A 27,419-nucleotide genomic window follows, 5' to 3' on the forward strand; every position below is an offset into this window, starting at 1 on the left:
TCTGGTTAGGTTGGCATCGAAAAAAACGCTCTCGGGTGCTTTAGAGTGCCGAGTTTATTACTGCGCATTAAGAAATGACTACCTCCAACGTTTGGTTTATGTTTTATAAGCATTTTTAATTTTATTGCTTAAATCGCATTTTCTCGGCGAGCTGAGCACTTTTTCTGAATTGTGCCGCTCCCGTCACTCTGGTTAGGTTGGCATCGAAAAAAACGCTCTCGGGTGCTTTAGAGTGCCGAGTTTATCACTGCGCATGAAGAAATGACCACCTCCAACGTTTGGTTTATGTTTTATAAGCATTTTTAATTTTATTGCTTAAATCGCATTTTCTCGGCGAGCTGAGCGCTTTTTCTGAATTGTGCCGCTCCCGTCACTCTGGTTAGGTTGGCATCGAAAAAAACGCTCTCGCGTGCTTTAGAGTGCCGAGTTATTCACTGCGCATGAAGAAATGACCACCTCCAACGTTTGGTTTATGTTTTATAAGCATTTTTAATTTTATTGCTTAAATCGCATTTTCTCGGCGAGCTGAGCACTTTTTCTGAATTGTGCCGCTCCCGTCACTCTGGTTAGGTTGGCATCGAAAAAAACGCTCTCGGGTGCTTTACAGTGCCGAGTTTATCACTGCGCATGAAGAAATGACCACCTCCAACGTTTGGTTTATGTTTTATAAGCATTTTTAATTTTATTGCTTAAATCGCATTTTCTCGGCGAGCTGAGCGCTTTTTCTGAATTGTGCCGCTCCCGTCACTCTGGTTAGGTTGGCATCGAAAAAAACGCTCTCGGGTGCTTTAGAGTGCCGAGTTATTCACTGCGCATGAAGAAATGACCACCTCCATTGTTTGGTTTATGTTTAATAAGCATTTTTAATTTTATTGCTTAAATCGCATTTTCTCGGCGAGCTGAGCACTTTTTCTGAATTGTGCCGCTCCCGTCACTCTGGTTAGGTTGGCATCGAAAAAAACGCTATCGGGTGCTTTAGAGTGCCGAGTTATTCACTGCGCATGAAGAAATGACCACCTCCAACGTTTGGTTTATGTTTAATAAGCATTTTTAATTTTATTGCTTAAATCGCATTTTCTCGGCGAGCTGAGCACTTTTTCTGAATTGTGCCGCTCCCGTCACTCTGGTTAGGTTGGCATCGAAAAAAACGCTCTCGGGTGCTTTAGAGTGCCGAGTTATTCACTGCGCACGAAGAAATGACCACCTCCAACGTTTGGTTTATGTTTTATAAGCATTTTTAATTTTATTGCTTAAATCGCATTTTCTCGGCGAGCTGAGCGCTTTTTCTGAATTGTGCCGCTCCCGTCACTCTGGTTAGGTTGGCATCGAAAAAAACGCTCTCGGGTGCTTTAGAGTGCCGAGTTTATTACTGCGCATTAAGAAATGACCACCTCCAACGTTTGGTTTATGTTTTATAAGCATTTTTAATTTTATTGCTTAAATCGCATTTTCTCGGCGAGCTGAGCACTTTTTCTGAATTGTGCCGCTCCCGTCACTCTGGTTAGGTTGGCATCGAAAAAAACGCTCTCGGGTGCTTTAGAGTGCCGAGTTTATTACTGCGCATTAAGAAATGACCACCTCCAACGTTTGGTTTATGTTTTATAAGCATTTTTAATTTTATTGCTTAAATCGCATTTTCTCGGCGAGCTGAGCACTTTTTCTGAATTGTGCCGCTCCCGTCACTCTGGTTAGGTTGGCATCGAAAAAAACGCTATCGGGTGCTTTAGAGTGCCGAGTTATTCACTGCGCATGAAGAAATGACCACCTTCAACGTTTGGTTTATGTTTAATAAGCATTTTTAATTTTATTGCTTAAATCGCATTTTCTCGGCGAGCTGAGCACTTTTTCTGAATTGTGCCGCTCCCGTCACTCTGGTTAGGTTGGCATCGAAAAAAACGCTCTCGGGTGCTTTAGAGTGCCGAGTTTATTACTGCGCATTAACAAATGACCACCTCCAACGTTTGGTTTATGTTTTATAAGCATTTTTAATTTTATTGCTTAAATCGCATTTTCTCGGCGAGCTGAGCACTTTTTCTGAATTGTGCCGCTCCCGTCACTCTGGTTAGGTTGGCATCGAAAAAAACGCTCTCGGGTGCTTTAGAGTGCCGAGTTTATTACTGCGCATTAAGAAATGACCACCTCCAACGTTTGGTTTATGTTTTATAAGCATTTTTAATTTTATTGCTTAAATCGCATTTTCTCGGCGAGCTGAGCGCTTTTTCTGAATTGTGCCGCTCCCGTCACTCTGGTTAGGTTGGCATCGAAAAAAACGCTCTCGGGTGCTTTAGAGTGCCGAGTTATTCACTGCGCATGAAGAAATGACCACCTCCAACGTTTGGTTTATGTTTAATAAGCATTTTTAATTTTATTGCTTAAATCGCATTTTCTCGGCGAGCTGAGCACTTTTTCTGAATTGTGCCGCTCCCGTCACTTGGCATCGAAAAAAATGCTCTCGGGTGCTTTAGAGTGCCGAGTTATTCACTGCGCATGAAGAAATGACCACCTCCAACGTTTGGTTTATGTTTTATAAGCATTTTTAATTTTATTGCTTAAATCGCATTTTCTCGGCGAGCTGAGCGCTTTTTCTGAATTGTGCCGCTCCCGTCACTCTGGTTAGGTTGGCATCGAAAAAAACGCTCTCGGGTGCTTTAGAGTGCCGAGTTTATTACTGCGCATTAAGAAATGACCACCTCCAACGTTTGGTTTATGTTTTATAAGCATTTTTAATTTTATTGCCTAAATCGCATTTTCTCGGCGAGCTGAGCACTTTTTCTGAATTGTGCCGCTCCCGTCACTCTGGTTAGGTTGGCATCGAAAAAAACGCTCTCGGGTGCTTTAGAGTGCCGAGTTTATCACTGCGCATGAAGAAATGACCACCTCCAACGTTTGGTTTATGTTTTATAAGCATTTTTAATTTTATTGCTTAAATCGCATTTTCTCGGCGAGCTGAGCACTTTTTCTGAATTGTGCCGCTCCCGTCACTCTGGTTAGGTTGGCATCGAAAAAAACGCTCTCGGGTGCTTTAGAGTGCCGAGTTTATCACTGCGCATGAAGAAATGACCACCTCCAACGTTTGGTTTATGTTTAATAAGCATTTTTAATTTTATTGCTTAAATCGCATTTTCTCGGCGAGCTGAGCACTTTTTCTGAATTGTGCCGCTCCCGTCACTCTGGTTAGGTTGGCATCGAAAAAAACGCTCTCGGGTGCTTTAGAGTGCCGACTTTATCACTGCGCATGAAGAAATGACCACCTCCAACGTTTGGTTTATGTTTTATAAGCATTTTTAATTTTATTGCTTAAATCGCATTTTCTCGGCGAGCTGAGCACTTTTTCTGAATTGTGCCGCTCCCGTCACTCTGCTTAGGTTGGCATCGAAAAAAACGCTCACGGGTGCTTTAGAGTGCCGAGTTTATTACTGCGCATTAAGAAATGACCACCTCCAACGTTTGGTTTATGTTTTATAAGCATTTTTAATTTTATTGCTTAAATCGCATTTTTTCGGCGAGCTGAGCACTTTTTCTGAATTGTGCCGCTCCCGTCACTCTGGTTAGGTTGGCATCGAAAGAAACGCTCTCGGGTGCTTTAGAGTGCCGAGTTATTCACTGCGCATGAAGAAATGACCACCTCCAACGTTTGGTTTATGTTTTATAAGCATTTTTAATTTTATTGCTTAAATCGCATTTTCTCGGCGAGCTGAGCACTTTTTCTGAATTGTGCCGCTCCCGTCACTCTGGTTAGGTTGGCATCGAAAAAAACGCTCTCGGGTGCTTTAGAGTGCCGAGTTTATCACTGCGCATGAAGAAATGACCACCTCCAACGTTTGGTTTATGTTTTATAAGCATTTTTAATTTTATTGCTTAAATCGCATTTTCTCGGCGAGCTGAGCGCTTTTTCTGAATTGTGCCGCTCCCGTCACTCTGGTTAGGTTGGCACCGAAAAAAACGCTCTCGGGTGCTTTAGAGTGCCGAGTTTATCACTGCGCATGAAGAAATGACCACTCCAACGTTTGGTTTATGTTTTATAAGCATTTTTAATTTTATTGCTTAAATCGCATTTTCTCGGCGAGCTGAGCGCTTTTTCTGAATTGTGCCGCTCCCGTAACTCTGGTTAGGTTGGCATCGAAAAAAACGCTCTCGGGTGCTTTAGAGTGCCGAGTTTATCACTGCGCATGAAGAAATGACCACTTCCAACGTTTGGTTTATGTTTTATAAGCATTTTTAATTTTATTGCTTAAATCGCATTTTCTCGGCGAGCTGAGCACTTTTTCTGAATTGTGCCGCTCCCGTCACTCTGGTTAGGTTGGCATCGAAAAAAACGCTCTCGGGTGCTTTAGAGTGCCGAGTTTATTACTGCGCATTAAGAAATGACCACCTCCAACGTTTGGTTTATGTTTTATAAGCATTTTTAATTTTATTGCTTAAATCGCATTTTCTCGGCGAGCTGAGCACTTTTTCTGAATTGTGCCGCTCCCGTCACTCTGGTTAGGTTGGCATCGAAAAAAACGCTCTCGGGTGCTTTAGAGTGCCGAGTTATTCACTGCGCATGAAGAAATGACCACCTCCAACGTTTGGTTTATGTTTTATAAGCATTTTTAATTTTATTGCTTAAATCGCATTTTCTCGGCGAGCTGACCACTTTTTCTGAATTGTGCCGCTCCCGTCACTCTGGTTAGGTTGGCATCGAAAAAAACGCTCTCGGGTGCTTTAGAGTGCCGAGTTATTCACTGCGCATGAAGAAATGACCACCTCCAACGTTTGGTTTATGTTTAATAAGCATTTTTAATTTTATTGCTTGAATCGCATTTTCTCGGCGAGCTGAGCACTTTTTCTGAATTGTGCCGCTCCCGTCACTCTGGTTAGGTTGGCATCGAAAAAAACGCTCTCGGGTGCTTTAGAGTGCCGAGTTTATCACTGCGCATGAAGAAATGACCTCCAACGTTTGGTTTATGTTTTATAAGCATTTTTAATTTTATTGCTTAAATCGCATTTTCTCGGCGAGCTGAGCGCTTTTTCTGAATTGTGCCGCTCCCGTCACTCTGGTTAGGTTGGCATCGAAAAAAACGCTCTCGGGTGCTCTAGAATGCCGAGTTTATCACTGCGCATGAAGAAATGACCACCTCCAACGTTTGGTTTATGTTTTATAAGCATTTTTAATTTTATTGCTTAAATCGCATTTTCTCGGCGAGCTGAGCACTTTTTCTGAATTGTGCCGCTCCCGTCACTCTGGTTAGGTTGGCATCGAAAAAAACGCTCTCGGGTGCTTTAGAGTGCCGAGTTTATCACTGCGCATGAAGAAATGACCACCTCCAACGTTTGGTTTATGTTTTATAAGCATTTTTAATTTTATTGCTTAAATCGCATTTTCTCGGCGAGCTGAGCACTTTTTCTGAATTGTGCCGCTCCCGTCACTCTGGTTAGGTTGGCATCGAAAAAAACGCTCTCGGGTGCTTTAGAGTGCCGAGTTTATTACTGCGCATTAAGAAATGACCACCTCCAACGTTTGGTTTATGTTTTATAAGCATTTTTAATTTTATTGCTTAAATCGCATTTTCTCGGCGAGCTGAGCGCTTTTTCTGAATTGTGCCGCTCCCGTCACTCTGGTTAGGTTGGCATCGAAAAAAACGCTCTCGGGTGCTTTAGAGTGCCGAGTTTATTACTGCGCATTAAGAAATGACCACCTCCAACGTTTGGTTTATGTTTTATAAGCATTTTTAATTTTATTGCTTAAATCGCATTTTCTCGGCGAGCTGAGCACTTTTTCTGAATTGTGCCGCTCCCGTCACTCTGGTTAGGTTGGCATCGAAAAAAACGCTCACGGGTGCTTTAGAGTGCCGAGTTTATTACTTCGTATTAAGAAATGACCACCTCCAACGTTTGGTTTATGTTTTATAAGCATTTTTAATTTTATTGCTTAAATCGCATTTTCTCGGCGAGCTGAGCACTTTTTCTGAATTGTGCCGCTCCCGTCACTCTGGTTAGGTTGGCATCGAAAAAAACGCTCTCGGGTGCTTTAGAGTGCCGAGTTATTCACTGCGCATGAAGAAATGACCACCTCCAACGTTTGGTTTATGTTTTATAAGCATTTTTAATTTTATTGCTTAAATCGCATTTTCTCGGCGAGCTGAGCACTTTTTCTGAATTGTGCCGCTCCCGTCACTCTGGTTAGGTTGGCATCGAAAAAAACGCTCTCGGGTGCTTTAGAGTGCCGAGTTATTCACTGCGCATGAAGAAATGATCACCTCCAACGTTTGGTTTATGTTTTATAAGCATTTTTAATCTTATTGCTTAAATCGCATTTTCTCGGCGAGCTGAGCACTTTTTCTGAATTGTGCCGCTCCCGTCACTCTGGTTAGGTTGGCATCGAAAAAAACGCTCTCGGGTGCTTTAGAGTGCCGAGTTTATTACTGCGCATTAAGAAATGACCACCTCCAACGTTTGGTTTATGTTTTATAAGCATTTTTAATTTTATTGCTTAAATCGCATTTTCTCGGCGAGCTGAGCACTTTTTCTGAATTGTGCCGCTCCCGTCACTCGGTTGGCATCGAAAAAAACGCTATCGGGTGCTTTAGAGTGCCGAGTTATTCACTGCGCATGAAGAAATGACCACCTCCAACGTTTGGTTTATGTTTAATAAGCATTTTTAATTTTATTGCTTAAATCGCATTTTCTCGGCGAGCTGAGCACTTTTTCTGAATTGTGCCGCTCCCGTCACTCTGGTTAGGTTGGCATCGAAAAAAACGCTCTCGGGTGCTTTAGAGTGCCGAGTTTATTACTGCGCATTAAGAAATGACCACCTCCAACGTTTGGTTTATGTTTTATAAGCATTTTTAATTTTATTGCTTAAATCGCATTTTCTCGGCGAGCTGAGCGCTTTTTCTGAATTGTGCCGCTCCCGTCACTCTGGTTAGGTTGGCATCGAAAAAAACGCTCTCGGGTGCTTTAGAGTGCCGAGTTATTCACTGCGCATGAAGAAATGACCACCTCCAACGTTTGGTTTATGTTTAATAAGCATTTTTAATTTTATTGCTTAAATCGCATTTTCTCGGCGAGCTGAGCGCTTTTTCTGAATTGTGCCGCTCCCGTCACTCTGGTTAGGTTGGCATCGAAAAAAACGCTCTCGGGTGCTTTAGAGTGCCGAGTTTATCACTGCGCATGAAGAAATTACCACCTCCAACGTTTGGTTTATGTTTTATAAGCATTTTTAATTTTATTGCTTAAATCGCATTTTCTCGGCGAGCTGAGCACTTTTTCTGAATTGTGCCGCTCCCGTCACTCTGGTTAGGTTGGCATCGAAAAAAACGCTCTCGGGTGCTTTAGAGTGCCGAGTTTATTACTGCGCATTAAGAAATGACCACCTCCAACGTTTGGTTTATGTTTTATAAGCATTTTTAATTTTATTGCTTAAATCGCATTTTCTCGGCGAGCTGAGCGCTTTTTCTGAATTGTGCCGCTCCCGTCACTCTGGTTAGGTTGGCATCGAAAAAAACGCTCTCGGGTGCTTTAGAGTGCCGAGTTTATTACTGCGCATTAAGAAATGACCACCTCCAACGTTTGGTTTATGTTTTATAAGCATTTTTAATTTTATTGCTTAAATCGCATTTTCTCGGCGAGCTGAGCACTTTTTCTGAATTGTGCCGCTCCCGTCACTCTGGTTAGGTTGGCATCGAAAAAAACGCTCTCGGGTGCTTTAGAGTGCCGAGTTTATTACTGCGCATGAAGAAATGACCACCTCCAACGTTTGGTTTATGTTTTATAAGCATTTTTAATTTTATTGCTTAAATCGCATTTTCTCGGCGAGCTGAGCGCTTATTCTGAATTGTGCCGCTCCCGTCACTCTGGTTAGGTTGGCACCGAAAAAAACGCTCTCGGGTGCTTTAGAGTGCCGAGTTTATCACTGCGCATTAAGAAATGACCACCTCCAACGTTTGGTTTATGTTTTATAAGCATTTTTAATTTTATTGCTTAAATCGCATTTTCTCGGCGAGCTGAGCACTTCTTCTGAATTGTGCCGCTCCCGTCACTCTGGTTAGGTTGGCATCGAAAAAAACGCTCTCGGGTGCTTTAGAGTGCCGAGTTTATCACTGCGCATGAAGAAATGACCACCTCCAACGTTTGGTTTATGTTTAATAAGCATTTTTAATTTTATTGCTTAAATCGCATTTTCTCGGCGAGCTGAGCACTTTTTCTGAATTGTGCCGCTCCCGTCACTCTGGTTAGGTTGGCATCGAAAAAAACGCTCTCGGGTGCTTTAGAGTGCCGAGTTTATCACTGCGCATGAAGAAATGACCACCTCCAACGTTTGGTTTATGTTTTATAAGCATTTTTAATTTTATTGCTTAAATCGCATTTTCTCGGCGAGCTGAGCGCTTTTTCTGAATTGTGCCGCTCCCGTCACTCTGGTTAGGTTGGCATCGAAAAAAACGCTCTCGGGTGCTTTAGAGTGCCGAGTTATTCACTGCGCATGAAGAAATGACCACCTCCAACGTTTGGTTTATGTTTAATAAGCATTTTTAATTTTATTGCTTAAATCGCATTTTCTCGGCGAGCTGAGCACTTTTTCTGAATTGTGCCGCTCCCGTCACTCTGGTTATAGGTTGGCATCGAAAAAAACGCTCTCGGGTGCTTTAGAGTGCCGAGTTTATTACTGCGCATTAAGAAATGACCACCTCCAACGTTTGGTTTATGTTTTATAAGCATTTTTAATTTTATTGCTTAAATCGCATTTTCTCGGCGAGCTGAGCACTTTTTCTGAATTGTGCCGCTCCCGTCACTCTGATTAGGTTGGCATCGAAAAAAACGCTCTCGGGTGCTTTAGAGTGCCGAGTTTATCACTGCGCATGAAGAAATGACCACCTCCAACGTTTGGTTTATGTTTAATAAGCATTTTTAATTTTATTGCTTAAATCGCATTTTCTCGGCGAGCTGAGCACTTTTTCTGAATTGTGCCGCTCCCGTCACTCTGGTTAGGTTGGCATCGAAAAAAACGCTCTCGGGTGCTTTAGAGTGCCGACTTTATCACTGCGCATGAAGAAATGACCACCTCCAACGTTTGGTTTATGTTTTATAAGCATTTTTAATTTTATTGCTTAAATCGCATTTTCTCGGCGAGCTGAGCACTTTTTCTGAATTGTGCCGCTCCCGTCACTCTGGTTAGGTTGGCATCGAAAAAAACGCTCACGGGTGCTTTAGAGTGCCGAGTTTATTACTGCGCATTAAGAAATGACCACCTCCAACGTTTGGTTTATGTTTTATAAGCATTTTTAATTTTATTGCTTAAATCGCATTTTCTCGGCGAGCTGAGCACTTTTTCTGAATTGTGCCGCTCCCGTCACTCTGGTTAGGTTGGCATCGAAAAAAACGCTCTCGGGTGCTTTAGAGTGCCGAGTTATTCACTGCGCATGAAGAAATGACCACCTCCAACGTTTGGTTTATGTTTTATAAGCATTTTTAATTTTATTGCTTAAATCGCATTTTCTCGGCGAGCTGAGCGCTTTTTCTGAATTGTGCCGCGCGCTCCCGTAACTCTGGTTAGGTTGGCATCGAAAAAAACGGTCTCGGGTGATTTAGAGTGCCGAGTTTATTACTGCGCATTAAGAAATGACCACCTCCAACGTTTGGTTTATGTTTTATAAGCATTTTTAATTTTATTGCTTAAATCGCATTTTCTCGGCGAGCTGAGCACTTTTTCTGAATTGTGCCGCTCCCGTCACTCTGGTTAGGTTGGCATCGAAAAAAACGCTCTCGGGTGCTTTAGAGTGCCGAGTTTATTACTGCGCATTAAGAAATGACCACCTCCAACGTTTGGTTTATGTTTTATAAGCATTTTTAATTTAATTGCTTAAATCGCATTTTCTCGGCGAGCTGAGCACTTTTTCTGAATTGTGCCGCTCCCGTCACTCTGGTTAGGTTGGCATCGAAAAAAACGCTATCGGGTGCTTTAGAGTGCCGAGTTATTCACTGCGCATGAAGAAATGACCACCTCCAACGTTTGGTTTATGTTTAATAAGCATTTTTAATTGTATTGCTTAAATCGCATTTTCTCGGCGAGCTGAGCACTTTTTCTGAATTGTGCCGCTCCCGTCACTCTGGTTAGGTTGGCATCGAAAAAAACGCTCTCGGGTGCTTTAGAGTGCCGAGTTTATGCGCATTAAGAAATGACCACCTCCAACGTTTGGTTTATGTTTTATAAGCATTTTTAATTTTATTGCTTAAATCGCATTTTCTCGGCGAGCTGAGCACTTTTTCTGAATTGTGCCGCTCCCGTCACTCTGGTTAGGTTGGCATCGAAAAAAACGCTCTCGGGTGCTTTAGAGTGCCGAGTTTATTACTGCGCATTAAGAAATGACCACCTCCAACGTTTGGTTTATGTTTTATAAGCATTTTTAATTTTATTGCTTAAATCGCATTTTCTCGGCGAGCTGAGCACTTTTTCTGAATTGTGCCGCTCCCGTCACTTGGCATCGAAAAAAATGCTCTCGGGTGCTTTAGAGTGCCGAGTTATTCACTGCGCATGAAGAAATGACCACCTCCAACGTTTGGTTTATGTTTTATAAGCATTTTTAATTTTATTGCTTAAATCGCATTTTCTCTGCGAGCTGAGCGCTTTTTCTGAATTGTGCCGCTCCCGTCACTCTGGTTAGGTTGGCATCGAAAAAAACGCTCTCTGGTGCTTTAGAGTGCCGAGTTTATTACTGCGCATTAAGAAATGACCACCTCCAACGTTTGGTTTATGTTTTATAAGCATTTTTAATTTTATTGCCTAAATCGCATTTTCTCGGCGAGCTGAGCACTTTTTCTGAATTGTGCCGCTCCCGTCACTCTGGTTAGGTTGGCATCGAAAAAAACGCTCTCGGGTGCTTTAGAGTGCCGAGTTTATCACTGCGCATGAAGAAATGACCACCTCCAACGTTTGGTTTATGTTTTATGAGCATTTTTAATTTTATTGCTTAAATCGCATTTTCTCGGCGAGCTGAGCACTTTTTCTGAATTGTGCCGCTCCCGTCACTCTGGTTAGGTTGGCATCGAAAAAAACGCTCTCGGGTGCTTTAGAGTGCCGAGTTTATCACTGCGCATGAAGAAATGACCACCTCCAACGTTTGGTTTATGTTTAATAAGCATTTTTAATTTTATTGCTTAAATCGCATTTTCTCGGCGAGCTGAGCACTTTTTCTGAATTGTGCCGCTCCCGTCACTCTGGTTAGGTTGGCATCGAAAAAAACGCTCTCGGGTGCTTTAGAGTGCCGACTTTATCACTGCGCATGAAGAAATGACCACCTCCAACGTTTGGTTTATGTTTTATAAGCATTTTTAATTTTATTGCTTAAATCGCATTTTCTCGGCGAGCTGAGCACTTTTTCTGAATTGTGCCGCTCCCGTCACTCTGGTTAGGTTGGCATCGAAAAAAACGCTCACGGGTGCTTTAGAGTGCCGAGTTTATTACTGCGCATTAAGAAATGACCACCTCCAACGTTTGGTTTATGTTTTATAAGCATTTTTAATTTTATTGCTTAAATCGCATTTTTTCGGCGAGCTGAGCACTTTTTCTGAATTGTGCCGCTCCCGTCACTCTGGTTAGGTTGGCATCGAAAAAAACGCTCTCGGGTGCTTTAGAGTGGCGAGTTTATCACTGCGCATGAAGAAATGACCACCTCCAACGTTTGGTTTATGTTTTATAAGCATTTTTAATTTTATTGCTTAAATCGCATTTTCTCGGTGAGCTGAGCGCTTTTTCTGAATTGTGCCGCTCCCGTCACTCTGGTTAGGTTGGCACCGAAAAAAACGCTCTCGGGTGCTTTAGAGTGCCGAGTTTATCACTGCGCATGAAGAAATGACCACTCCAACGTTTGGTTTATGTTTTATAAGCATTTTTAATTTTATTGCTTAAATCGCATTTTCTCGGCGAGCTGAGCGCTTTTTCTGAATTGTGCCGCTCCCGTAACTCTGGTTAGGTTGGCATCGAAAAAAACGCTCTCGGGAGCTTTAGAGTGCCGAGTTTATCACTGCGCATGAAGAAATGACCACTTCCAACGTTTGGTTTATGTTTTATAAGCATTTTTAATGTTATTGCTTAAATCGCATTTTCTCGGCGAGCTGAGCACTTTTTCTGAATTGTGCCGCTCCCGTCACTCTGGTTAGGTTGGCATCGAAAAAAACGCTCTCGGGTGCTTTAGAGTGCCGAGTTTATTACTGCGCATTAAGAAATGACCACCTCCAACGTTTGGTTTATGTTTTATAAGCATTTTTAGTTTTATTGCTTAAATCGCATTTTCTCGGCGAGCTGAGCACTTTTTCTGAATTGTGCCGCTCCCGTCACTCTGGTTAGGTTGGCATCGAAAAAAACGCTCTCGGGTGCTTTAGAGTGCCGAGTTATTCACTGCGCATGAAGAAATGACCACCTCCAACGTTTGGTTTATGTTTTATAAGGATTTTTAATTTTATTGCTTAAATCGCATTTTCTCGGCGAGCTGACCACTTTTTCTGAATTGTGCCGCTCCCGTCACTCTGGTTAGGTTGGCATCGAAAAAAACGCTCTCGGGTGCTTTAGAGTGCCGAGTTTATCACTGCGCATGAAGAAATGACCACCTCCAACGTTTGGTTTATGTTTTATAAGCATTTTTAATTTTATTGCTTAAATCGCATTTTCTCGGCGAGCTGAGCGCTTTTTCTGAATTGTGCCGCTCCCGTCACTCTGGTTAGGTTGGCATCGAAAAAAACGCTCTCGGGTGCTTTAGAGTGCCGAGTTATTCACTGCGCATGAAGAAATGACCACCTCCAATGTTTGGTTTATGTTTAATAAGCATTTTTAATTTTATTGCTTAAATCGCATTTTCTCGGCGAGCTGAGCGCTTTTTCTGAATTGTGCCGCTCCCGTCACTCTGGTTAGGTTGGCATCGAAAAAAACGCTCTCGGGTGCTTTAGAGTGCCGAGTTATTCACTGCGCATTAAGAAATGACCACCTCCAACGTTTGGTTTATGTTTAATAAGCATTTTTAATTTTATTGCTTAAATCGCATTTTCTCGGCGAGCTGAGCACTTTTTCAGAATTGTGCCGCTCCCGACACTCTGGTTAGGTAGGCATCGAAAAAAACGCTCTCGGGTGCTTTAGAGTGCCGAGTTTATTACTGCGCATTTAGAAATGACCACCTCCAACGTTTGGTTTATGTTTTATAAGCATTTTTAATTTTATTGCTTAAATCGCATTTTCTCGGCGAGCTGAGCACTTTTTCTGAATTGTGCCGCTCCCGTCACTCTGGTTAGGTTGGCATCGAAAAAAACGCTCTCGGGTGCTTTAGAGTGCCGAGTTATTCACTGCGCATGAAGAAATGACCACCTCCAACGTTTGGTTTATGTTTAATAAGCATTTTTAATTTTATTGCTTGAATCGCATTTTCTCGGCGAGCTGAGCACTTTTTCTGAATTGTGCCGCTCCCGTCACTCTGGTTAGGTTGGCATCGAAAAAAACGCTCTCGGGTGCTTTAGAGTGCCGAGTTTATCACTGCGCATGAAGAAATGACCTCCAACGTTTGGTTTATGTTTTATAAGCATTTTTAATTTTATTGCTTAAATCGCATTTTCTCGGCGAGCTGAGCGCTTTTTCTGAATTGTGCCGCTCCCGTCACTCTGGTTAGGTTGGCATCGAAAAAAACGCTCTCGGGTGCTCTAGAGTGCCGAGTTTATCACTGCGCATGAAGAAATGACCACCTCCAACGTTTGGTTTATGTTTTATAAGCATTTTTAATTTTATTGCTTAAATCGCATTTTCTCGGCGAGCTGAGCACTTTTTCTGAATTGTGCCGCTCCCGTCACTCTGGTTAGGTTGGCATCGAAAAAAACGCTCTCGGGTGCTTTAGAGTGCCGAGTTTATTACTGCGCATTAAGAAATGACCACCTCCAACGTTTGGTTTATGTTTTATAAGCATTTTTAATTTTATTGCTTAAATCGCATTTTCTCGGCGAGCTGAGCGCTTTTTCTGAATTGTGCCGCTCCCGTCACTCTGGTTAGGTTGGCATCGAAAAAAACGCTCTCGGGTGCTTTAGAGTGCCGAGTTTATTACTGCGCATTAAGAAATGACCACCTCCAACGTTTGGTTTATGTTTTATAAGCATTTTTAATTTTATTGCTTAAATCGCATTTTCTCGGCGAGCTGAGCACTTTTTCTGAATTGTGCCGCTCCCGTCACTCTGGTTAGGTTGGCATCGAAAAAAACGCTCACGGGTGCTTTAGAGTGCCGAGTTTATTACTTCGTATTAAGAAATGACCACCTCCAACGTTTGGTTTATGTTTTATAAGCATTTTTAATTTTATTGCTTAAATCGCATTTTCTCGGCGAGCTGAGCACTTTTTCTGAATTGTGCCGCTCCCGTCACTCTGGTTAGGTTGGCATCGAAAAAAACGCTCACGGGTGCTTTAGAGTGCCGAGTTTATTACTTCGTATTAAGAAATGACCACCTCCAACGTTTGGTTTATGTTTTATAAGCATTTTTAATTTTATTGCTTAAATCGCATTTTCTCGGCGAGCTGAGCACTTTTTCTGAATTGTGCCGCTCCCGTCACTCTGGTTAGGTTGGCATCGAAAAAAACGCTCTCGGGTGCTTTAGAGTGCCGAGTTATTCACTGCGCATGAAGAAATGACCACCTCCAACGTTTGGTTTATGTTTTATAAGCATTTTTAATTTTATTGCTTAAATCGCATTTTCTCGGCGAGCTGAGCACTTTTTCTGAATTGTGCCGCTCCCGTCACTCTGGTTAGGTTGGCATCGAAAAAAACGCTCTCGGGTGCTTTAGAGTGCCGAGTTTATCACTGCGCATGAAGAAATGACCACCTCCAACGTTTGGTTTATGTTTTATAAGCATTTTTAATTTTATTGCTTAAATCGCATTTTCTCGGCGAGCTGAGCGCTTTTTCTGAATTGTGCCGCTCCCGTCACTCTGGTTAGGTTGGCATCGAAAAAAACGCTCTCGGGTGCTTTAGAGTGCCGAGTTTATCACTGCGCATGAAGAAATGACCACTTCCAACGTTTGGTTTATGTTTTATAAGTATTTTTAATTTTATTGCTCGCATTTTCTCGGCGAGCTGAGCACTTTTTCTGAATTGTGCCGCTCCCGTCACTCTGTTTAGGTTGGCATCGAAAAAAACGCTCTCGGGTGCTTTAGAGTGCCGAGTTATTCACTGCGCATGAAGAAATGACCACCTCCAACGTTTGGTTTATGTTTTATAAGCATTTTTAATTTTATTGCTTAAATCGCATTTTCTCGGCGAGCTGAGCACTTTTTCTGAATTGTGCCGCTCCCGTCACTCTGGTTAGGTTGGCATCGAAAAAAACGCTCTCGGGTGCTTTAGAGTGCCGAGTTTATCACTGCGCATGAAGAAATGACCACCTCCAACGTTTGGTTTATGTTTTATAAGCATTTTTAATTTTATTGCTTAAATCGCATTTTCTCGGCGAGCTGAGCGCTTTTTCTGAATTGTGCCGCTCCCGTCGCTCTGGTTAGGTTGGCATCGAAAAAAACGCTCTCGGGTGCTTTAGAGTGCCGAGTTTATCACTGCGCATGAAGAAATGACCACTTCCAACGTTTGGTTTATGTTTTATAAGCATTTTTAATTTTATTGCTTAAATCGCATTTTCTCGGCGAGCTGAGCACTTTTTCTGAATTGTGCCGCTCCCGTCACTCTGGTTAGGTTGGCATCGAAAAAAACGCTCTCGGGTGCTTTAGAGTGCCGAGTTTATTACTGCGCATTAAGAAATGACCACCTCCAACGTTTGGTTTATGTTTTATAAGCATTTTTAATTTTATTGCTTAAATCGCATTTTCTCGGCGAGCTGAGCGCTTTTTCTGAATTGTGCCGCTCCCGTCACTCTGGTTAGGTTGGCATCGAAAAAAACGCTCTCGGGTGCTTTAGAGTGCCGAGTTATTCACTGCGCATGAAGAAATGACCACCTCCAACGTTTGGTTTATGTTTAATAAGCATTTTTAATTTTATTGCTTAAATCGCATTTTCTCGGCGAGCTGAGCACTTTTTCTGAATTGTGCCGCTCCCGTCACTCTGGTTAGGTTGGCATCGAAAAAAACGCTCTCGGGTGCTTTAGAGTGCCGAGTTTATTACTGCGCATTAAGAAATGACCACCTCCAACGTTTGGTTTAAGTTTTATAAGCATTTTTAATTTTATTGCTTAAATCGCATTTTCTCGGCGAGCTGAGCACTTTTTCTGAATTGTGCCGCTCCCGTCACTCTGGTTAGGTTGGCATCGAAAAAAACGCTCTCGGGTGCTTTAGAGTGCCGAGTTATTCACTGCGCACGAAGAAATGACCACCTCCAACGTTTGGTTTATGTTTTATAAGCATTTTTAATTTTATTGCTTAAATCACATTTTCTCGGCGAGCTGAGCGCTTTTTCTGAATTGTGCCGCTCTCGGGTGATTTAGAGTGCCGAGTTTATCACTGCGCATGAAGAAATGACCACCTCCAACGTTTGGTTTATGTTTTATAAGCATTTTTAATTTTATTGCTTAAATCGCATTTTCTCGGCGAGCTGAGCGCTTTTTCTGAATTGTGCCGCTCCCGTCACTCTGGTTAGGTTGGCATCGAAAAAAACGCTCTCGGGTGCTTTAGAGTGCCGAGTTATTCACTGCGCATGAAGAAATGACCACCTCCAACGTTTGGTTTATGTTTAATAAGCATTTTTAATTTTATTGCTTAAATCGCATTTTCTCGGCGAGCTGAGCGCTTTTTCTGAATTGTGCCGCTCCTGTCACTCTGGTTAGGTTGGCATCGAAAAAAACGCTCTCGGGTGCTTTAGAGTGCCGAGTTATTCACTGCGCATGAAGAAATGACCACCTCCAACGTTTGGTTTATGTTTAATAAGCATTTTTAATTTTATTGCTTAAATCGCATTTTCTCGGCGAGCTGAGCACTTTTTCTGAATTGTGCCGCTCCCGTCACTCTGGTTAGGTTGGCATCGAAAAAAACGCTCTCGGGTGCTTTAGAGTGCCGAGTTATTCACTGCGCACGAAGAAATGACCACCTCCAACGTTTGGTTTATGTTTTATAAGCATTTTTAATTTTATTGCTTAAATCGCATTTTCTCGGCGAGCTGAGCGCTTTTTCTGAATTGTGCCGCTCCCGTCACTCTGGTTAGGTTGGCATCGAAAAAAACGCTCTCGGGTGCTTTAGAGTGCCGAGTTTATTACTGCGCATTAAGAAATGACCACCTCCAACGTTTGGTTTAAGTTTTATAAGCATTTTTAATTTTATTGCTTAAATTGCATTTTCTCGGCGAGCTGAGCACTTTTTCTGAATTGTGCCGCTCCCGTCACTCTGGTTAGGTTGGCATCGAAAAAAACGCTCTCGGGTGCTTTAGAGTGCCGAGTTATTCACTGCGCACGAAGAAATGACCACCTCCAACGTTTGGTTTATGTTTTATAAGCATTTTTAATTTTATTGCTTAAATCGCATTTTCTCGGCGAGCTGAGCGCTTTTTCTGAATTGTGCCGCTCCCGTCACTCTGGTTAGGTTGGCATCGAAAAAAACGCTCTCGGGTGCTTTAGAGTGCCGAGTTTATTACTGCGCATTAAGAAATGACCACCTCCAACGTTTGGTTTATGTTTTATAAGCATTTTTAATTTTATTGCTTAAATCGCATTTTCTCGGCGAGCTGAGCACTTTTTCTGAATTGTGCCGCTCCCGTCACTCTGGTTAGGTTGGCATCGAAAAAACCGCTCTCGGGTGCTTTAGAGTGCCGAGTTTATTACTGCGCATTAAGAAATGACCACCTCCAACGTTTGGTTTATGTTTTATAAGCATTTTTAATTTTATTGCTTAAATCGCATTTTCTCGGCGAGCTGAGCACTTTTTCTGAATTGTGCCGCTCCCGTCACTCTGGTTAGGTTGGCATCGAAAAAAACGCTCTCGGGTGCTTTAGAGTGCCGAGTTATTCACTGCGCATGAAGAAATGACCACCTCCAACGTTTGGTTTATGTTTAATAAGCATTTTTAATTTTATTGCTTGAATCGCATTTTCTCGGCGAGCTGAGCACTTTTTCTGAATTGTGCCACTCCCGTCACTCTGGTTAGGTTGGCATCGAAAAAAACGCTCTCGGATGCTTTAGAGTGCCGAGTTTATCACTGCGCATGAAGAAATGACCACCTCCAACGTTTGGTTTATGTTTTATAAGCATTTTTAATTTTATTGCTTAAATCGCATTTTCTCGGCGAGCTGAGCGCTTTTTCTGAATTGTGCCGCTCCCGTCACTCTGGTTAGGTTGGCATCGAAAAAAACGCTCTCGGGTGCTTTAGAGTGCCGAGTTTATCACTGCGCATGAAGAAATGACCACCTCCAACGTTTGGTTTATGTTTTATAAGCATTTTTAATTTTATTGCTTAAATCGCATTTTCTCGGCGAGCTGAGCACTTTTTCTGAATTGTGCCGCTCCCGTCACTCTGGTTAGGTTGGCATCGAAAAAAACGCTCTCGGGTGCTTTAGAGTGCCGAGTTTATCACTGCGCATGAAGAAATTACCACCTCCAACGTTTGGTTTATGTTTTATAAGCATTTTTAATTTTATTGCTTAAATCGCATTTTCTCGGCGAGCTGAGCGCTTTTTCTGAATTGTGCCTGTCCCGTCACTCTGGTTAGGTTGGCATCGAAAAAAACGCTCTCGGGTGCTTTAGAGTGCCGAGTTATTCACTGCGCATGAAGAAATGACCACCTCCAACGTTTGGTTTATGTTTAATAAGCATTTGCATTTTTAATTTTATTGCTTAAATCGCATTTTCTCGGCGAGCTGAGCGCTTTTTCTGAATTGTGCCGCTCCCGTCACTCTGGTTAGGTTGGCATCGAAAAAAACGCTCTCGGGTGCTTTAGAGTGCCGAGTTATTCACTGCGCATGAAGAAATGACAACCTCCAACGTTTGGTTTATGTTTAATAAGCATTTTTAATTTTATTGCTTAAATCCCATTTTCTCGGCGAGCTGAGCACTTTTTCTGAATTGTGCCGCTCCCGTCACTCTGGTTAGGTTGGCATCGAAAAAAACGCTCTCGGGTGCTTTAGAGTGCCGAGTTTATCACTGCGCATGAAGAAATTACCACCTCCAACGTTTGGTTTATGTTTTATAAGCATTTTTAATTTTATTGCTTAAATCGCATTTTCTCGGCGAGCTGAGCGCTTTTTCTGAATTGTGCCTGTCCCGTCACTCTGGTTAGGTTGGCATCGAAAAAAACGCTCTCGGGTGCTTTAGAGTGCCGAGTTATTCACTGCGCATGAAGAAATGACCACCTCCAACGTTTGGTTTATGTTTAATAAGCATTTGCATTTTTAATTTTATTGCTTAAATCGCATTTTCTCGGCGAGCTGAGCGCTTTTTCTGAATTGTGCCGCTCCCGTCACTCTGGTTAGGTTGGCATCGAAAAAAACGCTCTCGGGTGCTTTAGAGTGCCGAGTTATTCACTGCGCATGAAGAAATGACAACCTCCAACGTTTGGTTTATGTTTAATAAGCATTTTTAATTTTATTGCTTAAATCCCATTTTCTCGGCGAGCTGAGCACTTTTTCTGAATTGTGCCGCTCCCGTCACTCTGGTTAGGTTGGCATAAAAAAAAACGCTCTCGGGTGCTTTAGAGTGCCGAGTTTATTACTGCGCATTAAGAAATGACCACCTCCAACGTTTGGTTTATGTTTTATAAGCATTTTTAATTTTATTGCTTAAATCGCATTTTCTCGGCGAGCTGAGCGCTTTTTCTGAATTGTGCCGCTCCCGTCACTCTGGTTAGGTTGGCATCGAAAAAAACGCTCTCGGGTGCTTTAGAGTGCCGAGTTTATTACTGCGCATTAAGAAATGACCACCTCCAACGTTTGGTTTATGTTTTATAAGCATTTTTAATTTTATTGCTTAAATCGCATTTTCTCGGCGAGCTGAGCACTTTTTCTGAATTGTGCCGCTCCCGTCACTCTGGTTAGGTTGGCATCGAAAAAAACGCTCACGGGTGCTTTTGAGTGCCGAGTTTATTACTGCGCATTAAGAAATGACCACCTCCAACGTTTGGTTTATGTTTTATAAGCATTTTTAATTTTATTGCTTAAATCGCATTTTCTCGGCGAGCTGAGCACTTTTTCTGAATTGTGCCGCTCCCGTCACTCTGGTTAGGTTGGCATCGAAAAAAACGCTCTCGGGTGATTTAGAGTGCCGAGTTATTCACTGCGCATGGAGAAATGACCACCTCCAACGTTTGGTTTATGTTTTATAAGCATTTTTAATTTTATTGCTTAAATCGCATTTTCTCGGCGAGCTGAGCACTTTTTCTGAATTGTGCCGCTCCCGTCACTCTGGTTAGGTTGGCATCGAAAAAAACGCTCTCGGGTGCTTTAGAGTGCCGAGTTTATCACTGCGCATGAAGAAATGACCACCTCCAACGTTTGGTTTATGTTTTATAAGCATTTTTAATTTTATTGCTTAAATCGCATTTTCTCGGCGAGCTGAGCGCTTTTTCTGAATTGTGCCGCTCCCGTCACTCTGGTTAGGTTGGCATCGAAAAAAACGCTCTCGGGTGCTTTAGAGTGCCGAGTTTATCACTGCGCATGAAGAAATGACCACCTCCAACGTTTGGTTTATGTTTTATAAGCATTTTTAATTTTATTGCTTAAATCGCATTTTCTCGGCGAGCTGAGCGCTTTTTCTGAATTGTGCCGCTCCCGTAACTCTGGTTAGGTTGGCATCGAAAAAAACGCTCTCGGGTGCTTTAGAGTGCCGAGTTTATCACTGCGCATGAAGAAATGACCACTTCCAACGTTTGGTTTATGTTTTATAAGCATTTTTAATTTTATTGCTTAAATCGCATTTTCTCGGCGAGCTGAGCGCTTTTTCTGAATTGTGCCGCTCCCGTAACTCTAGTTAGGTTGGCATCGAAAAAAACGCTCTCGGGTGCTTTAGAGTGCCGAGTTTATCACTGCGCATGAAGAAATGACCACTTCCAACGTTTGGTTTGTTTTATAAGCATTTTTAATTTTATTGCTTAAATCGCATTTTCTCGGCGAGCTGAGCACTTTTTCTGAATTGTGCCGCTCCCGTCACTCTGGTTAGGTTGGCATCGAAAAAAACGCTCTCGGGTGCTCTAGAGTGCTGAGTTTATTACTGCGCATTAAGAAATGACCACCTCCAACGTTTGGTTTATGTTTTATAAGCATTTTTAATTTTATTGCTTAAATCGCATTTTCTCGGCGAGCTGAGCACTTTTTCTGAATTGTGCCGCTCCCGTCACTCTGGTTAGGTTGGCATCGAAAAAAACGCTCTCGGGTGCTTTAGAGTGCCGAGTTATTCACTGCGCATGAAGAAATGACCACCTCCAACGTTTGGTTTATGTTTTATAAGCATTTTTAATTTTATTGCTTAAATCGCATTTTCTCGGCGAGCTGAGCACTTTTTCTGAATTGTGCCGCTCCCGTCACTCTGGTTAGGTTGGCATCGAAAAAAACGCTCTCGGGTGCTTTAGAGTGCCGAGTTTATCACTGCGCATGAAGAAATGACCACCTCCAACGTTTGGTTTATGTTTTATAAGCATTTTTAATTTTATTGCTTAAATCGCATTTTCTCGGCGAGCTGAGCGCTTTTTCTGAATTGTGCCGCTCCCGTCACTCTGGTTAGGTTGGCATCGAAAAAAACGGTCTCGGGTGCTTTAGAGTGCCGAGTTATTCACTGCGCATGAAGAAATGACCACCTCCAACGTTTGGTTTATGTTTAATAAGCATTTTTAATTTTATTGCTTAAATCGCATTTTCTCGGCGAGCTGAGCGCTTTTTCTGAATTGTGCCGCTCCCGTCACTCTGGTTAGGTTGGCATCGAAAAAAACGCTCTCGGGTGCTTTAGAGTGCCGAGTTATTCACTGCGCATGAAGAAATGACCACAACGTTTGGTTTATGTGTAATAAGCATTTTTAATTTTATTGCTTAAATCGCATTTTCTCGGCGAGCTGAGCACTTTTTCTGAATTGTGCCGCTCCCGTCACTCTGGTTAGGTTGGCATCGAAAAAAACGCTATCGGGTGCTTTAGAGTGCCGAGTTATTCACTGCGCATGAAGAAATGACCACCTCCAACGTTTGGTTTATGTTTAATAAGCATTTTTAATTTTATTGCTTAAATCGCATTTTCTCGGCGAGCTGAGCACTTTTTCTGAATTGTGCCGCTCCCGTCACTCTGGTTAGGTTGGCATCGAAAAAAACGCTCTCGGGTGCTTTAGAGTGCCGAGTTTATTACTGCGCATTAAGAAATGACCACCTCCAACGTTTGGTTTATGTTTTATAAGCATTTTTAATTTTATTGCTTAAATCGCATTTTCTCGGCGAGCTGAGCGCTTTTTCCGAATTGTGCCGCTCCCGTCACTCTGGTTAGGTTGGCATCGAAAAAAACGCTCTCGGGTGCTTTAGAGTGCCGAGTTATTCACTGCGCATGAAGAAATGACCACCTCCAACGTTTGGTTTATGTTTAATAAGCATTTTTAATTTTATTGCTTAAATCGCATTTTCTCGGCGAGCTGAGCACTTTTTCTGAATTGTGCCGCTCCCGTCACTCTGGTTAGGTTGGCATCGAAAAAAACGCTCTCGGGTGCTTTAGAGTGCCGAGTTTATTACTGCGCATTAAGAAATGACCACCTCCAACGTTTGGTTTAAGTTTTATAAGCATTTTTAATTTTATTGCTTAAATCGCATTTTCTCGGCGAGCTGAGCACTTTTTCTGAATTGTGCCGCTCCCGTCACTCTGGTTAGGTTGGCATCGAAAAAAACGCTCTCGGGTGCTTTAGAGTGCCGAGTTATTCACTGCGCACGAAGAAATGACCACCTCCAACGTTTGGTTTATGTTTTATAAGCATTTTTAATTTTATTGCTTAAATCGCATTTTCTCGGCGAGCTGAGCGCTTTTTCTGAATTGTGCCGCTCCCGTCACTCTGGTTAGGTTGGCATCGAAAAAAACGCTCTCGGGTGCTTTAGAGTGCCGAGTTTATTACTGCGCATTAAGAAATGACCACCTCCAACGTTTGGTTTATGTTTTATAAGCATTTTTAATTTTATTGCTTAAATCGCATTTTCTCGGCGAGCTGAGCACTTTTTCTGAATTGTGCCGCTCCCGTCACTCTGGTTAGGTTGGCATCGAAAAAAACGCTCTCGGGTGCTTTAGAGTGCCGAGTTTATTACTGCGCGTTAAGAAATGACCACCTCCAACGTTTGGTTTATGTTTTATAAGCATTTTTAATTTTATTGCTTAAATCGCATTTTCTCGGCGAGCTGAGCACTTTTTCTGAATTGTGCCGCTCCCGTCACTCTGGTTAGGTTGGCATCGAAAAAAACGCTCTCGGGTGCTGTAGAGTGCCGAGTTTATCACTGCGCATGAAGAAATGACCACCTCTAACGTTTGGTTTATGTTTTATAAGCATTTTTAATTTTATTGCTTAAGTCGCATTTTCTCGGCGAGCTGAGCGCTTTTTCTGAATTGTGCCGCTTCCGTCACTCTGGTTAGGTTGGCATCGAAAAAAACGCTCTCGCGTGCTTTAGAGTGCCGAGTTATTCACTGCGCATGAAGAAATGACCACCTCCAACGTTTGGTTTATGTTTTATAAGCATTTTTAATTTTATTGCTTAAATCGCATTTTCTCGGCGAGCTGAGCACTTTTTCTGAATTGTGCCGCTCCCGTCACTCTGGTTAGGTTGGCATCGAAAAAAACGCTCTCGGGTGCTTTAGAGTGCCGAGTTTATCACTGCGCATGAAGAAATGACCACCTCCAACGTTTGGTTTATGTTTTATAAGCATTTTTAATTTTATTGCTTAAATCGCATTTTCTCGGCGAGCTGAGCGCTTTTTCTGAATTGTGCCGCTCCCGTCACTCTGGTTAGGTTGGCATCGAAAAAAACGCTCTCGGGTGCTTTAGAGTGCCGAGTTATTCACTGCGCATGAAGAAATGACCACCTCCATTGTTTGGTTTATGTTTAATAAGCATTTTTAATTTTATTGCTTAAATCGCATTTTCTCGGCGAGCTGAGCGCTTTTTCTGAATTGTGCCGCTCCCGTCACTCTGGTTAGGTTGGCATCGAAAAAAACGCTCTCGGGTGCTTTAGAGTGCCGAGTTATTCACTGCGCATGAAGAAATGACCACCTCCAACGTTTGGTTTATGTTTAATAAGCATTTTTAATTTTATTGCTTAAATCGCATTTTCTCGGCGAGCTGAGCACTTTTTCTGAATTGTGCCGCTGTCGTCACTCTAGTTAGGTTGGCATCGAAAAAAACGCTCTCGGGTGCTTTAGAGTGCCGAGTTTATTACTGCGCATTAGGAAATGACCACCTCCAACGTTTGGTTTATGTTTTATAAGCATTTTTAATTTTATTGCTTAAATCGCATTTTCTCGGCGAGCTGTGCGCTTTTTCTGAATTGTGCCGCTCCCGTCACTCTGGTTAGGTTGGCATCGAAAAAAACGCTCTCGGGTGCTTTAGAGTGCCGAGTTTATTACTGCGCATTAAGAAATGACCACCTCCAACGTTTGGTTTATGTTTTATAAGCATTTTTAATTTTATTGCTTAAATCGCATTTTCTCGGCGAGCTGAGCACTTTTTCTGAATTGTGCCGCTCCCGTCACTCTGGTTAGGTTGGCATCGAAAAAAACGCTCTCGGGTGCTTTAGAGTGCCGAGTTTATTACTGCGCATTAAGAAATGACCACCTCCAACGTTTGGTTTATGTTTTATAAGCATTTTTAATTTTATTGCTTAAATCGCATTTTCTCGGCGAGCTGAGCACTTTTTCTGAATTGTGCCGCTCCCGTCACTCTGGTTAGGTTGGCATCGAAAAAAACGCTCTCGGGTGCTTTAGAGTGCCGAGTTTATTACTGCGCATTAAGAAATGACCACCTCCAACGTTTGGTTTATGTTTTATAAGCATTTTTAATTTTATTGCTTAAATCGCATTTTCTCGGCGAGCTGAGCACTTTTTCTGAATTGTGCCGCTCCCGTCACTCTGGTTAGGTTGGCATCGAAAAAAAACGCTCTCGGGTGCTTTAGAGTGCCGAGTTATTCACTGCGCATGAAGAAATGACCACCTCCAACGTTTGGTTTATGTTTTATAAGCATTTTTAATTTTATTGCTTAAATCGCATTTTCTCGGCGAGCTGAGCACTTTTTCTGAATTGTGCCGCTCCCGTCACTCTGGTTAGGTTGGCATCGAAAAAAACGCTCTCGGGTGCTTTAGAGTGCCGAGTTTATCACTGCGCATGAAGAAATGACCACCTCCAACGTTTGGTTTATGTTTTATAAGCATTTTTAATTTTATTGCTTAAATCGCATTTTCTCCGCGAGCTGAGCGCTTTTTCTGAATTGTGCCGCTCCCGTCACTCTGGTTAGGTTGGCATCGAAAAAAACGCTCTCGGGTGCTTTAGAGTGCCGAGTTTATTACTGCGCATTAAGAAATGACCACCTCCAACGTTTGGTTTATGTTTTATAAGCATTTTTAATTTTATTGCTTAAATCGCATTTTCTCGGCGAGCTGAGCACTTTTTCTGAATTGTGCCGCTCCCGTCACTCTGGTTAGGTTGGCATCGAAAAAAACGCTCTCGGGTGCTTTAGAGTGCCGAGTTTATTACTGCGCATTAAGAAATGACCACCTCCAACGTTTGGTTTATGTTTTATAAGCATTTTTAATTTTATTGCTTAAATCGCATTTTCTCGGCGAGCTGAGCACTTTTTCTGAATTGTGCCGCTCCCGTCACTCTGGTTAGGTTGGCATCGAAAAAAACGCTATCGGGTGCTTTAGAGTGCCGAGTTATTCACTGCGCATGAAGAAATGACAACCTCCAACGTTTGGTTTATGTTTAATAAGCATTTTTAATTTTATTGCTTAAATCGCATTTTCTCGGCGAGCTGAGCACTTTTTCTGAATTGTGCCGCTCCCGTCACTCTGGTTAGGTTGGCATCGAAAAAAACGCTCTCGGGTGCTTTAGAGTGCCGAGTTTATTACTGCGCATTAAGAAATGACCACCTCCAACGTTTGGTTTATGTTTTATAAGCATTTTTAATTTTATTGCTTAAATCGCATTTTCTCGGCGAGCTGAGCGCTTTTTCTGAATTGTGCCGCTCCCGTCATTCTGGTTAGGTTGGCATCGAAAAAAACGCTCTCGGGTGCTTTAGAGTGCCGAGTTATTCACTGCGCATGAAGAAATGACCACCTCCAACGTTTGGTTTATGTTTAATAAGCATTTTTAATTTTATTGCTTAAATCGCATTTTCTCGGCGAGCTGAGCACTTTTTCTGAATTGTGCCGCTCCCGTCACTCTGGTTAGGTTGGCATCGAAAAAAACGCTCTCGGGTGCTTTACTGCGCATTAAGAAATGACCACCTCCAACGTTTGGTTTAAGTTTTATAAGCATTTTTAATTTTATTGCTTAAATTGCATTTTCTCGGCGAGCTGAGCACTTTTTCTGAATTGTGCCGCTCCCGTCACTCTGGTTAGGTTGGCATCGAAAAAAACGCTCTCGGGTGCTTTAGAGTGCCGAGTTATTCACTGCGCACGAAGAAATGACCACCTCCAACGTTTGGTTTATGTTTTATAAGCATTTTTAATTTTATTGCTTAAATCGCATTTTCTCGGCGAGCTGAGCGCTTTTTCTGAATTGTGCCGCTCCCGTCACTCTGGTTAGGTTGGCATCGAAAAAAACGCTCTCGGGTGCTTTAGAGTGCCGAGTTTATTACTGCGCATTAAGAAATGACCACCTCCAACGTTTGGTTTATGTTTTATAAGCATTTTTAATTTTATTGCTTAAATCGCATTTTCTCGGCGAGCTGAGCACTTTTTCTGAATTGTGCCGCTCCCGTCACTCTGGTTAGGTTGGCATCGAAAAAAACGCTCTCGGGTGCTTTAGAGTGCCGAGTTTATTACTGCGCATTAAGAAATGACCACCTCCAACGTTTGGTTTATGTTTTATAAGCATTTTTAATTTTATTGCTTAAATCGCATTTTCTCGGCGAGCTGAGCACTTTTTCTGAATTGTGCCGCTCCCGTCACTCTGGTTAGGTTGGCATCGAAAAAAACGCTCTCGGGTGCTTTAGAGTGCCGAGTTTATCACTGCGCATGAAGAAATGACCACCTCCAACGTTTGGTTTATGTTTTATAAGCAGTTTTAATTTTATTGCTTAAATCGCATTTTCTCGGCGAGCTGAGCGCTTTTTCTGAATTGTGCCGCTCCCGTCACTCTGGTTAGGTTGGCATCGAAAAAAACGCTCTCGGGTGCTTTAGAGTGCCGAGTTATTCACTGCGCATGAAGAAATGACCACCTCCAACGTTTGGTTTATGTTTAATAAGCATTTGCATTTTTAATTTTATTGCTTAAATCGCATTTTCTCGGCGAGCTGAGCGCTTTTTCTGAATTGTGCCGCTCCCGTCACTCTGGTTAG

Source organism: Syngnathus typhle, unplaced genomic scaffold (assembly GCF_033458585.1).
Source record: "Syngnathus typhle isolate RoL2023-S1 ecotype Sweden unplaced genomic scaffold, RoL_Styp_1.0 HiC_scaffold_49, whole genome shotgun sequence".
Taxonomy (NCBI): Eukaryota; Metazoa; Chordata; class Actinopteri; order Syngnathiformes; family Syngnathidae; genus Syngnathus; species Syngnathus typhle.